Source organism: Eptatretus burgeri, chromosome 4, assembly GCF_056783735.1.
Source record: "Eptatretus burgeri isolate ZD-2024b chromosome 4, Ebu_testis_v1, whole genome shotgun sequence".
NCBI classification, from domain to species: Eukaryota; Metazoa; Chordata; class Myxini; order Myxiniformes; family Myxinidae; genus Eptatretus; species Eptatretus burgeri.
This window is the reverse complement of record NC_140964.1, coordinates 2,220,639-2,237,732: the sequence shown is the minus strand read 5'-3', so window position 1 is coordinate 2,237,732 and position 17,094 is coordinate 2,220,639. Positions and strand designations below refer to the sequence as shown.

General features: G+C 43.4%; 1 protein-coding gene across 1 annotated transcript in view; it reads left to right on the top strand.

Annotated features, from left to right (window-relative positions):
* The window catches only part of LOC147027329 (secretin receptor-like), a 150,999-nt gene that overhangs the window by 1,161 nt on the left and 132,744 nt on the right, over positions 1-17,094 (top strand). The gene's annotated exons all lie outside the window — the stretch shown is intronic.

The following is a 17,094-nucleotide window of genomic DNA, read 5'->3' as shown; positions in this document are numbered from 1 at the left end:
TGACTAATAGCTGTGCTTGAGCTGCATTTGATTGCATTGTAATTCATGCCAAGAGGGACAGAAGAGTAAAATAAATAAATGAATGAGACCTACCAGGTGTACAATTCACATGTTAGACGGACAGGGGTTGCAGGGAAATTTGAAGTAGGAGGAGGCCATTCGGTCCATCATGCCTGCGCTATACCAATACCAGATTAAGTCAATCCATCAAACTCACGACTTGATTTCGTTGGGGGGGGGGGGTGGTGAGGGGAGGAGTGGCAATGAAAACGTGTGGCAAGCTCAGCAATATCACCAGGATGTTAAAAATAGAAATGGAATTTTTAAAAAGAATTATTATATTAAAAGAAAATTTATCTTTGCTTTGTGGGGGGGGGGGACTTGGAAGCAAGGCAGGCAGCAGAGAAAGGGTGATCTATTTCAGGAAAGTCCAGATGCATTAATGGATTGGGAAAACGATTGGCAGGTTTAATGTAAGGAAATGTAAGGTGCTGGAGATTGGTAACAATAATGACGACAACAGCACTCAGTAGAGTGTATATATATATATATATATATATATATATATATATATATATATATATATATATATATATATATATATATATATATATATATATATATACATACACATACCTCTGCCAGGCTGAACAGTTTAGGTTTTGTATCCCACTTATAGGCTGGATCCAAATCCAGACCTGAAACAAAATCTAATCAATTAGTCCTTCTCACACACCCAACCTGTCCACCAAGTTTTGTCTGAATCCATCCACAACCTTTTTTAGATGTCGTGCTTACAGACAGACAGGCCGACAGGGCTGAAAACAAGGTGGCGGAGGTAAATATAGAGACGACATAATGCAAGGAGCAGTCTTGGAGCATGTGTCAGAGAAGGATCTGGGGGTGGTACGAATTGTGGGGGGGGGGGTAAGCAGACAGCACAATTCCGGGCAGATATAGGGAAGCAAGTTTAAGATTGTCAATTTCAATGTTCATGAAATGGACAATTTGATGTAACCATGGCTACCTTTGGAGAGGGGGTGGATTTTGCAAAAATCATGCTCTGCACGGTCTTTTTCTTGTTATTCTGTCTGTTTGTCCACCTGTCTTTGTGTGCAGGGTATCTCGAAAAGTTGTGGACAGATCCCAATGAAATTTAGTGGGCAGGTTGGATGTGTGACAAGGATGACATAATTAGATTTTGGTGAAGATCCGGATCTGGATCCGACTATTAGAATTTTTAAAGTGATTCTTTACCATTGAGAGATCGTGATAAACCGATGTATCGCACAATATCTCAAAAAGTTGTGGACGGATTCGGATGAAACTTATTTTTTTTCGGATGCCTTGTCGAGGCTCGTATGAGAGCTAACACACAGAACATTCAACAAAGGAAGCAGGAGACAAGAGGGGTGGGTGAGGGAAGGAAAAAACAGTGTGGAACAGAGACATGAGGAGATCTGTGGAAGGGAGAGGGATGAGGCGGGATACAGAGGGAAAAACAAGATGGACACTGCAGGGACTTTCAGGAAAGAAAGCAGGGAATTTGGAGGAGGTGGGTTTGGGGTGGATTAGTGGGGGAAGAAAAGATCGTGGTTTTGGATGTGGAAAGACAAGATGGTGGTGAACAGCTGTTTTGAAGACCTGGAGGGAAGACTGGGATTGAAGAGAGTGAGGGAGTTTGTTCCAAAGGCAGGAAAAAAGAGGAATTAAAGAGTGAATGTGAGCAGTGATTCTTGATTTTCATAGTTTTACCAGGAGGTTGCTGGCAGACCTTGAGTGCCCTGTAGAAATATGGGGGAGACATATCTCAGACAGAGTATGGGGGGGGGGAGGCTGGAGAGGAGATGGTAAAAGACAGAAAGACCACTGACCTGCCTGCATTGAGAGAGTGAGAGACCCAAAGACTCAGCCTCATCGCAGGAGATACCAATGATCCTAAATGCCTTGGTTTTCACAGCGTGAAGCTGAGAAAGGTGAGAGGCAGGAGCACCGGCCCAAAGGGGAGAGCAGTACTTCATCAGGCTGCGGACGAAAGCTTTGCATGTGGTCAGGAGCTCAAGTGTGCCAAGGAAAGACTTTGTATGATAGAGGATGACCAGTCGGCAACTGGCTTTGGAAGCAAGCTTGGAAATGTGGTTGGTTTGCCCAAAGATAATGGCAGACAGTGACACCCAGAAGCTTGAATGAAAGGACTTCTTCAAGAGGATTGTTGGGAAAGTAGAGGTGGGGGGGGGGGTTCCAGACGGTCCTTTCAGAGAGACATAGTGAGAGTGTGAGATTTGTCCGGATTGAAAGACATGTCCACGTGTTGGAACAGATTGTGATTTTATCCAGATCTGCAGAGAGTGAAGAGGCTGCTGCTTGCCAATCTAAGGGATGGCAGATGGTACCGTAGAGGGTGGAGTCATCAGCAAAGAGATAAAGAGGATTTTCTAGAGAGTCGGAGAGATCATTGATGAAAACCAGAAAAAGAACAGGGCCCAGAACACTGCCTTGAGGAACTCCAGCCTGGACAGGAAGAGGGGATGAGAGAACTCCATGAAGGGCCACAAATGGTCTGCGAGCCATGAGTGGAGATGTCCTTCGATATCAAAGGAAGAGAGTTTGGTGAGCAGGGCAGGGTGCCAGACCGTATCGAAAGCACGCAATATCTCTCGGGAGATGGCTCTGATTTCATTTCTGGCAATGAGGATCTACATCCATTGTTGGAAGAGCAGAAGCAGCATATCCAGGGAAGCTTGACCTGGTCTGAATCTACATTGATGATCGGAAATCAGGCCATTGGAGAAGAGGAAGGATTTAATGTCTGAAGCGATGATTGATTCCATAATCTTGCTGATGATTGAGAGAAGGATGCTTGGTCTATAGTTGCAGGGATCATTTTCGCATGATTTTTATGCAGAGTGATAATGGTTGCTGATTTCCAAGCAGATAGCAGATGACCTTGAGCAAATGAGAGGGTGAGTACAACAGAGAGAGCGTGAGCAAGAGCAGAGGAGCAGGTTTTTTTTAGGACACATGAGCTGATGCCGTCTGGACCGGTTGCAGAATTTGAGTCGAAGTTTGACAGCAAGCTCTGCACTTTGTCAAGAGAAAAGGACACAGAGTTCAGGAACAGCTGAGTGCTACTGGGTAATGTGGGAACAGAAAGCGAGGGGTTTCGGACACAATATTTAGAAGCAAACACAGAGTTTAGGCATTCAGCCTTTTCACGTGCAGTGCCAGCTGTGCGGCCATTTGAGGCAAGGGATGGGATCGAGGGGGAACATACACCAGAAACAGACTTCACTAGAAGGGCACTCGGTGGAGCACATACCTCCACCACATAATGCCTGATCCACGAGAACATATCGGGCCCATTACATTTTTGAAATATCATGCGAAACAGTACTATATCGGTTTTAGCCCTATCTCTATCTCAATGGTGAAGAATCACTTTATAAATTAAATAATTCTCCGATCCAGATCCAGATTCAGATATTCACCAAAATCGAATCAATTGGTCCTTGCCACACACGCAAACTTGTCCCCCAAGTTTCGTCAGAATCTGTCGACAACTTTTTGAGATATCGTGCTATATATCATTTTAGCCCCATCTCTCAATTGTGAAGACTCGCTTTAAAAATTATCAGATCCGGATCCGGATTCAGATCTTCACCAAAATTGAGTAATTCCTTACTTGTCACACACCCAACATGTCCACCAATTTTCAACCAAATCTGTCAACAACATTTTGCGATATCGTGCTTGTATATCGTTTTTGGTTCGATCTCTCAATGATGAAGAAACATTTAAAGAATTCTCGGAGTCGGATCCGGATCTTTACCAAAATCTAATCAGTTTGTTCTAGTCAGATACTCAACCTGTCCACAAAATTTCATGCAGATCCATCTGCAATGTTTGAGATATCCCGCACGCAAACAAACAAACAGATATGCAGACAAACAAACAACAAGAAGACGTCGCGCAGACCATGATACTTGCAAAATCCAGAAAATAAATTTGACCTCAAAAATAATTGGTGGTTGAATTCAATGACCAAATATGCAACTCCTCTTCAAATTTCAAGTGAATCGGATGAAAATTGACTATTTTAGAAATTCGGCCAATGTTAACCTTTTGGTCGACGTGAACCTCAAAAATAATTGGTGGTTGAATTCAGTGGTGAAACGGCGACTCGACGGTGCTGAGCTGGTTCTCCAATATCAGCCAGATAGATGTCTACTTTGACAAGCACGTGGTCAGAAGAACCGATTGGAGCGAAGGAAGAGCAGCAGATATTGTAAGGGAAATTTGTCAAAATCAGATCCAGAAGAGATGGAGTACCATTGGTTGAGATCCGGGTCGGGAAGTTGACCAATTGAGTCAGTCCCAATGAGTCGCAGAAGTCTTTTGCTGAAGTGCCATGACAGGTGAGAGAGAGGTACCCACACCCAGCCAACTGGGATGATGACAATTGAAGTCGCCACATATGAGGAAGAGAGAGAGTTTGGATGAGAAGATAGAAGTTGGTCCATGTTTTCAGATAGTGAGGTGTAGATGGAGTCATCACTGTTTGGTGGACAGTAGAGTACACATATAAACATGAGGTGGGAGTGGAGGGGATGCTGTAGCAGAGGTATTTTGGGGGATTTGGGGGAGAGAGGGCAGTGCATGGAGAGTGAGGAATAGAGTCTTTGATGAGGAAAGCAACTCCTCCACCAGGACGAGGCTCAGGTCTGTCAAACCAGAGGAGGGAGTAACCAGGGAGAGATACTTGGGAGTCAGAGACATCTTGAGGGAGGAAAGTTTGAGTTAAGCAGATTATGTCTGGTTTGTCAGTGGCAACCTGCAAGGAAATATCTGAAAGATTTGCGTGAAGGCCCTGGATATTTGAGGTCCACACTCTTAATGAAGAGGGAGGAGAGGAGGCTTTGGGTGCAGGGGAGGGGAGGGTAGGACAAGGGAGGGGAGGGTAGGACAAGGGAGGAGGGGGGAAGGTAAGGAGGATTGTTGAAGGAGTGTAGGGGATTGCAGAATAGCTTGGGGAGTGGGCCGGATGAGGAGGAGAAATGGCTCTGTGGTGCTGGGGGAGAGGGGGAGGAAAGAGAGGGGGCAGAAGGCAGTTGTGCATTTGAGGAAGTGGAGTGATGTAGGTGAGAGGGCAGGGGAAGGGGGCAGCTTTGTGGATGAGAGGGGGGGGTTTGAGAAGGGTGAGTGAGGGGATGAATCGTGGGGAGAAGGGTAAGTGGGGAGGGGTGAGGGAGAAAGGTGAGGAGGGAGTTTTTGAGAAAGGTGAGAGGGAGGCTTGGAGGGTGAAGAGTGTGATGGTTGCTTTGAGAGGGAGGGGTGAGAGGGGTGAGTTGGCACTGAAGTTAGAAAAATAGAACAGTTAATGAAAAGCGAACATTCATAGAAAACGGGGGGGGGGGTTATTTTTTAGGTCAGAGATACGATTAAAGACAATTATTGAGGGATGTAATAAAGGCAAATTCAGAGAATGGAGAGAAGAAACGCTGTAACAGTTGGATTTTTTTAGGCAAGGAATGAGGGAAAGGTAGAACTGAGAACAGTCTGTTGAAATATACTGAAACGCAAAAGAAACTTATCACTTGTTTAAAATGTAAAAAAAATTGTAACAGTTCAAAATAAAACAAACCAACAATTGCTAATTGAAACATTGGCATTTTATTGATGACATGTCAAGTTTTTGACCAAGATACACCATCTCATCAGTTTGTTCTACAGTTCAGAACAGCACAGGGTGCAATGTCAGTCCCCTTTCAATAGCGTGTGTGGCCACCATTGTTTTGGATACAGGCAGTGCATCGTCGGCGCATACTGCCTACCAGTCTTTGGATGGATTGCTACTGGATTCTGTCCTTCTCAGTTCTCAATGTCTGAAGCCATCTGACTTAGGACCATCTGCATGTCCTGCATTGCAGTGGTGACTCTTTGCCTCCCTGATCGAGGTCTGTCATCTGTAGAGTTGTGGAGGGTGTCTCTGTCCACCAGGGCTGATATCGTTTGGTGTGAACAGCCAAGGCGACGTGCCACCTCACAGAAGCTCAATCCGCCTTGCAGTATGCCCAAGGTACACTGCCGTTTATCCCTTGACAATCGTGGCATGTTGATTGATATGCCCATTTTGCACTGGCCTTTTTAAAGCCAATATCAAGACATCACGTGCAGCTCATTAAAATCATCCCGTACCCCTTGGCTAATCACTGACAGTCAAAATGGCTGTTCAACAGCAGTGCTATGAAGTGACCATTGAAGGTTCAAGTGATCATCCGTGACCATTTTGTCTGACAGTGAGGACACCATTGTCCACAAATAAGTTCACACATTTACTACACGCAGTGTTATTGTTGATATTTGAAGGTTTAAAAGGTGGTAAGTTTCTTTTGCGTTTCAGTATAGAAAGAGTAGTGCATGATGATACAGTAAAGAGAACCACATGTGAGAAAGAGGAAGATGAAGCATTATAAGAGATCGTTATTGTTATTGTTATTGTTATTGTAATCTATATATTAATACTGAAGGACCAATTTTGTGCTCCTCCTAGCGGTCGCGTCACCTTTTTCTCGGTACTGTGACCTGGACTGAATGAAACTTCGTACCTGTAAGAGTGCATCGCACATCGTGGCAATCTTCAACCTTCAACTCTGAAGCAGAATAAACACTTTTCGTTGAGATGGGGGCGAGGAGTGAAGAGGCGGGGGCGGGGGATGAAGAGACGGGGGGGGCAAGGTAAGCAAATTTTTGGGCGAGGGTAAGCAAATTGAAAGCGGGAGACGGGGAAATGGGACGGGGGATGAGTGGCCGGGGGCTGGGGTGAATTAGGTGGGGTTGAGTGTGAGGGGGTGGACAGGGAGTGGGGGCCCGGGGGCAAGTGGGGCGGGGAATCAAGAGACGGGGGCGGGGAGTGAAGAGGCGGGGCGGGGTAATTCAATATTTGGGCGGGGGTAAGCCAATTGAAGGCGGGGGGAATGGGAATGGGGCAGGGGCGGGGGCGGGGGCGAGCACGCCCTGTCTAGTCCATGTCCCTCGAGTGTGGGTGAGCTGGTGAGGGTGGTTGAATGAACGGAATCCGTCTGTGACGAGGTTTCGGCTAGTTATTATTATTGTTTGAGAGAGTTTTCATCAGATTAGGTAATGGAAAGGTTGTAAAAAAAATCGTGAGGTGAATGGCGAATTTGGATCGGTAAACGCAGGGGGTGGAAACAGATCACGTGGTTACGGGAGAATCACGTGACGATGGGAGGTGGAAAGTCAAAAGTTAATTTATTTATTTTAAATAAGGATTGCGTCACATTCGGAAAAGGGAAGGTTGAAGTAAAATCGTGGAAGTGTGTGGTGAATTTGGACGGTAAACGCAGTGTGAAGCTGCTGGGTCGATGAAACGTGTCAGGAAGAGAAGAGGGACACGTGGTTTCAGGAGGTGTCGAGATCGAAAGGACACAAGGAAGATTATTATTTTTTGATGTATTTTTGAAGAACAGGTAAGATTCGGGAATGGAGGGTTGTAGGAACCCAGGTCAAAAAACCAGTAAAGACCAGTAGCTTACTGGTCAACTGGTACCAGTAAAGCCAGTTGGTTTCTTACTGGTTTTAATATGGAAATTGGAATAGAGTGATATATTACCAGTTGAAATACAATTGTATTTAACTAACTGGTATCAACTGGGACCAGTACATTGCAACTGGTATCAACTGGAACCAGTAAGACTTTAACTGGTACAAATATGAGCTACTGGTTTTTTCAACTGGGAAATTGGAATTCTGACTGAATTTAACTGGTACCAGTTGAAACCAATAGAGACCAGTTAAAGACCAATTAGAACCAATAGAGACCAGTTGAAAATGTGTACTGGTTTTAACTGGTTTTTCGACCTGGGAAGAAATCGTGAAGGTAATGGCGAGAGTGTGTCAGCTCAAGTGGAATAAAGATGGTGTGCCGGCAGGAGGAAGAAGAAGCGGAAGAAGAAGAAGAAGAAGAAGAAGAAGGACCGGGACTCGTGGTTGTGCAAAGAGGAAGGTGGTTTTTTGGGGGGTTTTTTTGTTTTAGATTTGAGACATAAAACAGAGTGTTTAGTTGGGAGTGATGAGGGACGTTGGGAAAGTGGGTAAAATAGGAACTGAAGGTAATCGGGAGAGAATACAACAGAATATAAGTTGTTCCATGTTTTTGGATAGTGAGGAGTAAATGGATAGTGAGGAGTCATCACCGTTTGGTGAACGGTACAGTACACATATAAACATGAGGTGGGAGGTGGGAGGAGGGGAAGCCGTAGCCAGAGGTATTTCTAGTGGTGTGGGTGAGAGAGGACAGTACATGGTGAGTGAGGAATGGCGTCTTTGATGAAGAGAGCAACTCCTCCACCAGGACGAGGGCCAGGTCTGTCGTATTGGAGGAGGGAGAGATTCGAGGGAGTCAGAGACGTCTTGAAGGAGAAAAGTTTCTGTTAAGCAGATTACGTCTGGTTTGTCACCTGTGTGACACCTGTGTGATGTCTGGCAACCTGTGTGGGAAGAACTATGAGGTTTGAGGGAAGGCCCCTGATGTTTGAGGTCCACACTGTTAAGGAAAAGGGAGGAGAGGAGGTTTTAGGTGCAGGGTAGGGGAGAGGTGGGGTAGAATAAGGGAGGAAGGGGGGGGGGTAAGGAGAGTTGTTGAAATAATGTGGGAGATTGCAGAAGAGCTAGGAGAGAGGGTCGTATGAGGAGGAGAAAAGGCTCTGTGTTGATTGATCGAGATACAGTGGGGGGGGGGCAGAGGGCAGTTGAATACTGGAGGAGGTGGAGTGATGAGATGGAAGAGAGAGGATGGGGGAAGGAGGCACCTTTGTGGATGTGAGGGGGGGGGAAACTTTGGGAAGGGGGAGTAAGGGGGAAGATTGGAGGGAGAAGGGTATAATGTGAGGGGAACATAATGTGAGGGAAAAGTTATTTTTTTATTTTGTTGTATTTTTTTATATTTTAAGACATGATTCAGAGGGTATTGTTTGGAAGGATGGAATGAGGGTGGAGGGAAAAGTGGAGAAAATAAAAACTGATTTTAATAAGGAGAAAATACAAATAAACATGATCGCACACATCAACGGGAAGAAGGGTAGGAAGAAGATATGAAAAGAGGACGAAAACTCCACAATTAGCTCAAGTTTTAACACAAGACCAACCTGCAACCACACAGCAAACACAGAGATTACAAAATGACAGTAAAAACGTGATGAAAATGACCAGAAAACCTATCTTTGAGAAATTCGGTGGAGACCCTGAAGAAGAACCGCCACCAATTTTGGTGAAGATCCAAATCTGGATACGAGAATTATTTAATTTTTAAAGTGATTCTTCACCTTTGAGAGATAGGGCCCAAAACGATATGCAGAATGATATTTCAAAAATGCATTTGGCCTGATGTGTTCTCATGGATCAGGCATTACTGGTGGAGGTATGCGCTCTACCGAGTGCCCTTGTAGTTTTCATGTGTTTCACTTCATTTTACATTCTCATCAAGACAGTTATGCAATATGTTTGTGAAGTGCAACATGCTGTCTTTTGATTAAACCCTTCTGCGAAGTGACGGGTAGGCCAATTAATTTCATCCAATGGTATGGTCATTGAAATGGTTGCAGGTACACAATCACAGCTCTTCATCAACACGTTATAACTGCTGAGCTGGTCACAGGGGCACAGAGGAAAACAGCTTTTCGTAACTCGCATTCCCATATCCCCGTCAGACTCGATCTTCCCATACAAGATTGTACGAAGGCAATTCCCTCCTTATATGGCTGTGCTTCATGACAGTCAAAATAAATCACAGGGCCAAACATTGCGAGATTGGTGTTTTCACCTCATCAGACTTCTTTGGTCATGGTACACAGATGGCTACACAGCTAAAAGTCAAGTTGGTGACATCATCAGAATAAAAATCTTGGCACTTGATTGTAAGGACAAGAAGCTACATTCTAGCAATGTCGTCTGTAGAGAAATCCTGACTTAGAACAGGAAGTGCAATTATTATTATTATTTTTCCTAGAAAACGGACTGTACTCGAATTTCACCAAAAGTTACTTTGTTGCACAGGTCAGCTTCTTTCCTGAATATATGTTGACCAAATAGTGATAATTCATTAATTGAATGAGGAGCTGAGACTAAGCTATGAGGAGCGGCTGAAGGAGACAGGGCTTTATTCACTAGAAAGGAGGCGGTTACGAGGAGACATGATAGAGATGTTTAAGACAATGAAAGGTAAGGATAGAATAAGTGCAGATTTATTATTCAACAGAGTAGACAGTGATAGGACCAGGGGCCATAGCCTGAGAGTAAGTAAGAGGAGAGTTAAGACTGTAGAAAGGCAGGGGACTTTTACTCAGAGAGTAGTTAATGCATTGAATGGTTTCCCTGGAAAGGTAGTGGCAGAAGAAAAAGTAGATAAGTTTAAATTAGAATTAGATAGGTACCTGTATGTTATGGAGAGAGAGAGAGAGAGAGAGAGAGAGAGAGAGAGAGAGAGAGAGAGAGAGAGAGAGAGAGAGAGAGAGAGAGAGAGAGAGAGAGAGAGAGAGAGAGAGATATATATATATATATATATATATATATATATATATATATATATATATATATATATAGGGATGTTGATAAGACTTTTAGGTGGTTTGAGCATTGATGGGTGATTGTGTTCGGAGTGCTGTTGGTGGGGGTCTTGTCAAAGGGTGTTGTGTGGTTGATGTGTGTTTTTAACCAAGCCCATGCCCCCTCCCCTGAGGAGAAGAAAAAATACATGTATTTGCAAAAAAATACAAAAAAAACATTTACATTTTTTTCTTTGGATCTGGTGTAGATAAATTTAGTGTGGTGTTGATGTCACGCAGGCATGATGGGCTGAATGGCCTCCACCTGTGTCTGATTTCCTTGTATTTCACCGAGTTGCGTCCCAGAGGGAATGGGTATTTACTCGTTATGTTAAAGTTAAAGTCACGAAACAAGTAGTCAAATTAAACAGAGCTGTTTCTGTAACAGACGATAAAGTTAAACATGATCATTTTATCTCAAACCAAACCTCAGAAGTAAAATCAGGGAATTGTAGGATTTTTTGGGGATATTTTACTTTCTAAAAATAAAAGTGTCGATTTAGCAGAAGCTCAGAACTACTGCTTGAGAAATGTGTGCGTAACATTCACATTGCATGATTCCAATGTTTTTTTTAATGGAAATTGCCCCAAACAAGGCATAAAGGCACTTGAGGTAAGGGGCTAAGGGAAGGTTAGATAAAGATAAGGATAAAGCAAAACAAAATAAAAGAAAGAGAAAAATAACAAAAAACATCCAAGACACAGGAAGTAGCAGAAATCAGTTGAAATGTGATGTAACCTCAAAGATGTAAGAAGTAGGAATTGGCATTCCTCTTAAAGCTTTGTAGATCGTAGGATAATGGGAAGCACGTTGCAGGTCGTGAATTCCAAAGCGAGATGACACGAAGGATAAAACTATCTGCATGGCCTTTCGTTCTGCACTTTGGATCAGCGATAGTGCATGGGTGTGTGGAGATGGCAAACCGAGTCTTGCGTCAAAACACTCGTACGGGAGGACAGGCAAGACTTGAGATGAAACACACCAGCAATGTTTGCATTTTCCCTCTGCACCACCGAAAATCTCGAAAAACAGTTTAGCATGTGAGAAGTTGGTGTGATGCAAAGTGGTTTGATGCAAAGTCCCATTTCGGTGATAAGTGCTCTCTGCACAAAATGATTTTGCTCTGCTCACCATTTTCCCATCGCATTTCTCAGCACAACATGCAAGCATGTTTTCTGTTCTGAGCATTTGTCAAACGACAACCTTTTAAGTGCCTTCACAGCCAGAGCAGTGGGAGGCTTCTGTTCAGTGCTGCCATATTGCGTGGGACTTCTGCATCATGTCGGTGAAAACAAAGGGGGCCTTCGAAGGTCAGATCACAGAGTCAGAAATCTGCTTATTGGGAATTTGAGAGAAAAGAGATGTCGAGTATATGTCGAGCAAATATCTTTTCTTGACTGATTTTCCCATAGCAGGCTAGTGTCTCACTTAAAGACAGTCACGAGTCAGTCTCAGCACTGTCCCAGAAGTACATCCAACTGACCAACATGTGCCATGCTCTATACAGACCATTGGTTCTGCCAAAGCAGTATCTTGACTGTTTTTACAATCCTGGACAGGTCACCACTCCGACACAGGATACTCGACTGAGTGTGCTGGAATTTGTAACTTGTTCAATGGTGTTCATGATAACTCGCCTATTCTTTATGAAGGACACTGTGGGATCTTTAATATACACCAACTAATGCAGGCTAGACGAGACACCCAGTTTCGTGTCCATCTGAGGGACAGCACACGCATTGACGTCTCACCCTGCCAGGATGACAGTTTGTATGTTTGTCGAGATTCAAACCCATGCTAGATGGGTCAGAAGCAAGTGTGCGTACCTCTAGATTATCCTGCCAGCCCATCCAATTGACTATCCAGAAGGAAGTATGGACTGCAATCCTGTTAGTACTAAATAACCTCACCGATTCAATCACAAGAATTGACGAGCAACCACCCGACACAATTGTAACCAAAAATCTGCTTCACTTCAGCTCAAGAGGTTACCCTTGACATGATAGAAAAAAAAGAGAAAAAAGCCAGCACATTAACTCCCCCCCCCCCCCAAATTTTTTTTTTTAAACATAAATAAAAACAAACTTTATTTAACCACTACTTACGTGTTTATAAAAATTTTACGATCAACATAAATTGAATATATTTCAGAAGCAAGCATAAATGATTAAAACCCATCAACTAAATAAATTAGATAACCACGAAGATGTTTTTTTAATTCTTCACTTCAAGCAAAAATCAATCGTAAAAGTATTCACTGCTTTTTGAGATCTCTGCGTATCAAAATATAATGTTCAGAATATTGGCAACGGGTGAATACAAATGAAAGTTAACATTAGGAGCTCCCATTTAAATGTTAATTATTTCTTCCACCTGGTCTAAACTGTTTAAATTGAGCTTCAATTTAAATTTGTTTGTGGTGCTGAGATCGGTGGGAAGTTCAAGTGGGGCAGGTGCAGCTCCCCACGGCATGGTTTTCTCTGCTGCCACTGGTTTCTTCGATCCCGATGCGTGATGTTTATACCACTGTTACTAGAAGGGCAGCGCTTCCCCTTTCTCTATCACCATTGTTCTCCAAAACCATTGCACCACTTCTCTCGCCTACTGTCTCAGACTTGGTTGTATCTATCATCATAGAAATAACCATTAATGGCATGCAAGACCACCAACCCATGCCTGTGAAGCTCATCTCCACACAATCATTGCCGTTGTGAGTGAGCGGCCACGACCGAAGATAGCAGTGTCCTCCAATGCAAATAAACCATTCCAACTACAGTTTTGAAACAATGGGCGATGCTCTGGAGGTAATCGCTCCCAGTTAGGATCTGGTCTCGGTTGGTGTTTCAGTAATGATTGCCACCTTTCTCGGAATCTTAATCGTTTCCCACAAGACCCTTTCAAGGTCTGTTTATGGAACTGCCAGATTGGAATTTGCTACATCTTCGATATTCTTTATCACTCACTGTACTGAGAGATCCAGAGCAAAAATGATCCAGACGTGATGATTATGAAACATTCCGACACAGTAACCATATGGAGGAAACTCCACGAAGCAATATCGACTCGTCGACGCACCACGCAGTAAAAAAAAATGAAGATATAAAATTACAAACATACAATATCCACTGAATCAATATATCGTCACTCGAACAATATCTACCGTAACCCCCGAGTTCATAACAAGACCCAACGATGTCTCTCACCTGCAATTGGAAGGAGTCATACATTTTCTCTCACCTCATGAGCTGGGAGTAATTGCTTCGGTGAGAGATCATTTGTTACTCTTGCAAATTGCTGGTGAGAGACAGAGTTAGGTCTTTAAAATAGATAACATTGCATGTGACATAGTGCTGGTGGCTTTGACATTTCGCAATTTTATTACATATACACTGTCGTTGACTTTCCTAACAAGCGATGGAACTGGCACATAGGTTGAATAGTCACGTGCATTGAAATTACTTTCATTTATACCACTTGCTAAAACCTTGTTACACATCCACTCGTGCCGAATAGGAAATGTTGTACGAGCTTGAATGGTCAGTTTTCATGTAAATGTAGTATATAAAGCTGAGGTCATGTCTGTCTGTCTGTCTGTGGGTCATAAGCGTCACCCATTCTACAGGCCACGCCCTCCAACCATCCATAAATCGCCACCATCTTTTTCTCTCCACGTACAGGCCCCCCTAACAAACGGACGCCAACGCTGTCAGACGGAATGAAAACCCGTCATTCTTGTTACAAAAACAGCTAAAATTGATGAAAAAGCGGCCGAAATTGAAACCAACACAGTAATTACGGTCGCAATAGCAGATATAACCGAAACCAACACGTTTATTCTACACGCAAGAACGGTCGTGACGGACACAAGAACTGTCAATCCCGAAATAGAACGGTGGGGAATGGAAGCAACATCGGTTATTTCCGTCGCGAAACGGTGGAGACCGAAGCGAAAGCGATTAATTCCGGTTACCAGACCGTGGGAAACATGGCAGCTTGAAAAGTTCTTGAAGTTATGGTAAGTTAACTTTAACGTAGTCTGCCTTGAATATATCATGTCTGTTAATGAAAACCCGTTTGTGGTACGGGATATTATACAAGCAGCGATAAATGCGCCCTCTTGACTTAATCTTGACTTAATGGCTGACATTTCGTGTAATTCGTGCCCCCGTGCTGCAGCGATCAGTGACGATTGATCGTTTATATTTGCAAGAGCTAAAATTTGATAGTAATAATAAATTGCAAATTCCAATAAAATAACAAAGTTAATATGAAGTAAAAACTGTAAAAAGATCCCATACACGATCCCCTATGTTGAACTGGGCATACACAACTAGCGATCCTTCACTCGGGGGCTCGAAATACAGGCAAACCAAACATTATCATCACAACAAAATTCGGTTTAATAAATTGTTAAAACTACATCAGGTACCACCCACTATATATTATCTATATTAAATTTATGTTTGAGGCACAAGCACTAAAAATTTACATACCGTAACAGGTCGTTCTACTGCATCCGCCATCTTGTTCGCACTACAGTAACCAGAATGAACCGCTTTTGTTTCGCTCCCGGACGTTTCGCGACGGAGATAACCAATGTTGCTTCCGTTCCCCACCAATCTATTTCGGGATTGTCTGTTCTTGTTTCCGTGACGACCGTTCTTGTGTGTGGAATAAACATGTTGGTTTCCATTATATCTGTTATTGCGACCGTAATTACTGTGTTGGTTTCAATTTACGCCGCTTTTTCATCAATTTTAGCTGTTTTTGTAACAAGAATGATGGGTTTTCATTCCGTCTAACAACGTTGGTATCCGTTTGTTAGGGGGGCCTGATGTCGCTCAGATAGTTTTAAAGGCCTCATGTACATTTGAAGACTGAACAACGCATCGTCTTTCATTAAAATAAAGATACTGTTTTGAGGGAAAATAAAGTAACACTTTGATCAAACTCAAACGAGGGAATGCATGTTTTGTCCGCAGCGATCATGGCAGCTGCCGAATATGCACCGCCCAATGAAGGTACATTAATTCTCATATTATGCAGAGGAAAGAACATAGTGATATTTCATGAAAAAAACGCTCTTGATTAATATTTGAAGTCTTTAATATTAAAAAAATGTCCATTTGTCAGTGTTTTGTATGGACTGCATGCTGTTGAGATGTCCAGTGGTGTGTTCATTTACCAAGCAGCTAACTAGCGATTGCCAAGCCAGCCGTTCCTTATCACTGTCTTCTCATGGAATGCTTGCTTAAGTGCTTAAGTCACTTGGCAAGCGCTCTCCAAGAAACTTGGTAACTGAACGCACCCCAGATTCATGACATGGCGATGAGGATAAATATCTATAATTCTATAGCATCATTATTTCAGCCGCATCGATGAATTAGTTCCTCAAGGAGTGGGGTGGGAAGAGGGTCCCTATGTTGCCCGGCAACGCCGGGTCCCCCAGCTAGTAAATATATAAAATTTAAATAGTCCAATGCTAATAATAACAACAGCTGTAGCTTCTCAAACTCTGTTCCTTAGCACATTTAGGAATGCCCACTGTTCGTTTACACTATATAAAGTTGGTAAAGTACGTGACAATTTGCCAGGGTGGCAGGTCGACTAGCCACCCTGAAAGTTATCGCCGGCACCCCAAACAATTTGCAAATTCCCGCTTGATGACTACTGCTAAGAAGACATAGGCAAACCACCCAGTGTAATCATTTCCATTCGATTGTTTAAAAGAACTGAACCTTCCTTTTCGCAGAGCATCAGAGACAAACAAGTTAGACAGCTACATCACATCCGATTTCGATAATTTGGAAATTTGTTGGGAAAGTCCAGTGACTAAATCTTTCATTAACCGTTTGTGTTGCTTAATTGCAAAGCAGAATGCTACGTACATATAAGGGCCCCCTAAAGTTTAAATGGCCCAGGCTTCATGGAGGCTTCATCTGTTACGACAAACAACCCCCACAATTTAGTGCTCTCGTCCCTGCATAACATTGCCTCTAATCTATCTCAGGAGGCTGTTATTTACAAGCAGCAAGAGAACTAATCACAGACAGTTACTGCTGGCCTGATTTGTCTCAACTATACAAAAAGCAGAATTAGTTACTTCCATGCTGATCATCCTGCCTGACTACTTACAAAGCTTTTGTCCGTAGCCTGATGGAGTACTGCTCTCCCCTCTGGGCTGGTGCTCCTGCCTCCCACCTTTCTCGACTTCACGCTGTCGAAACCAGGGCTTTTAAGATCATTGGCATCTCCCGCAATGAAGCTGAGTCTTTGGGCCTCTCACTCAATCACCGCAGGTTGGTCGGTGGTCTTTCTGTCTTCTACCGACTCCTCTCCAGCCTTGCCCCCCCTGCTCTCTCTGCGATTTGTCCCAACCACATTTCCACAGGGCGCTCAAGGTCCGCCAACAACCCCCTTCTGGTAAAACTACCAAAATCACGAATCACTGCTCATCTTCACTCTTTCATTCCT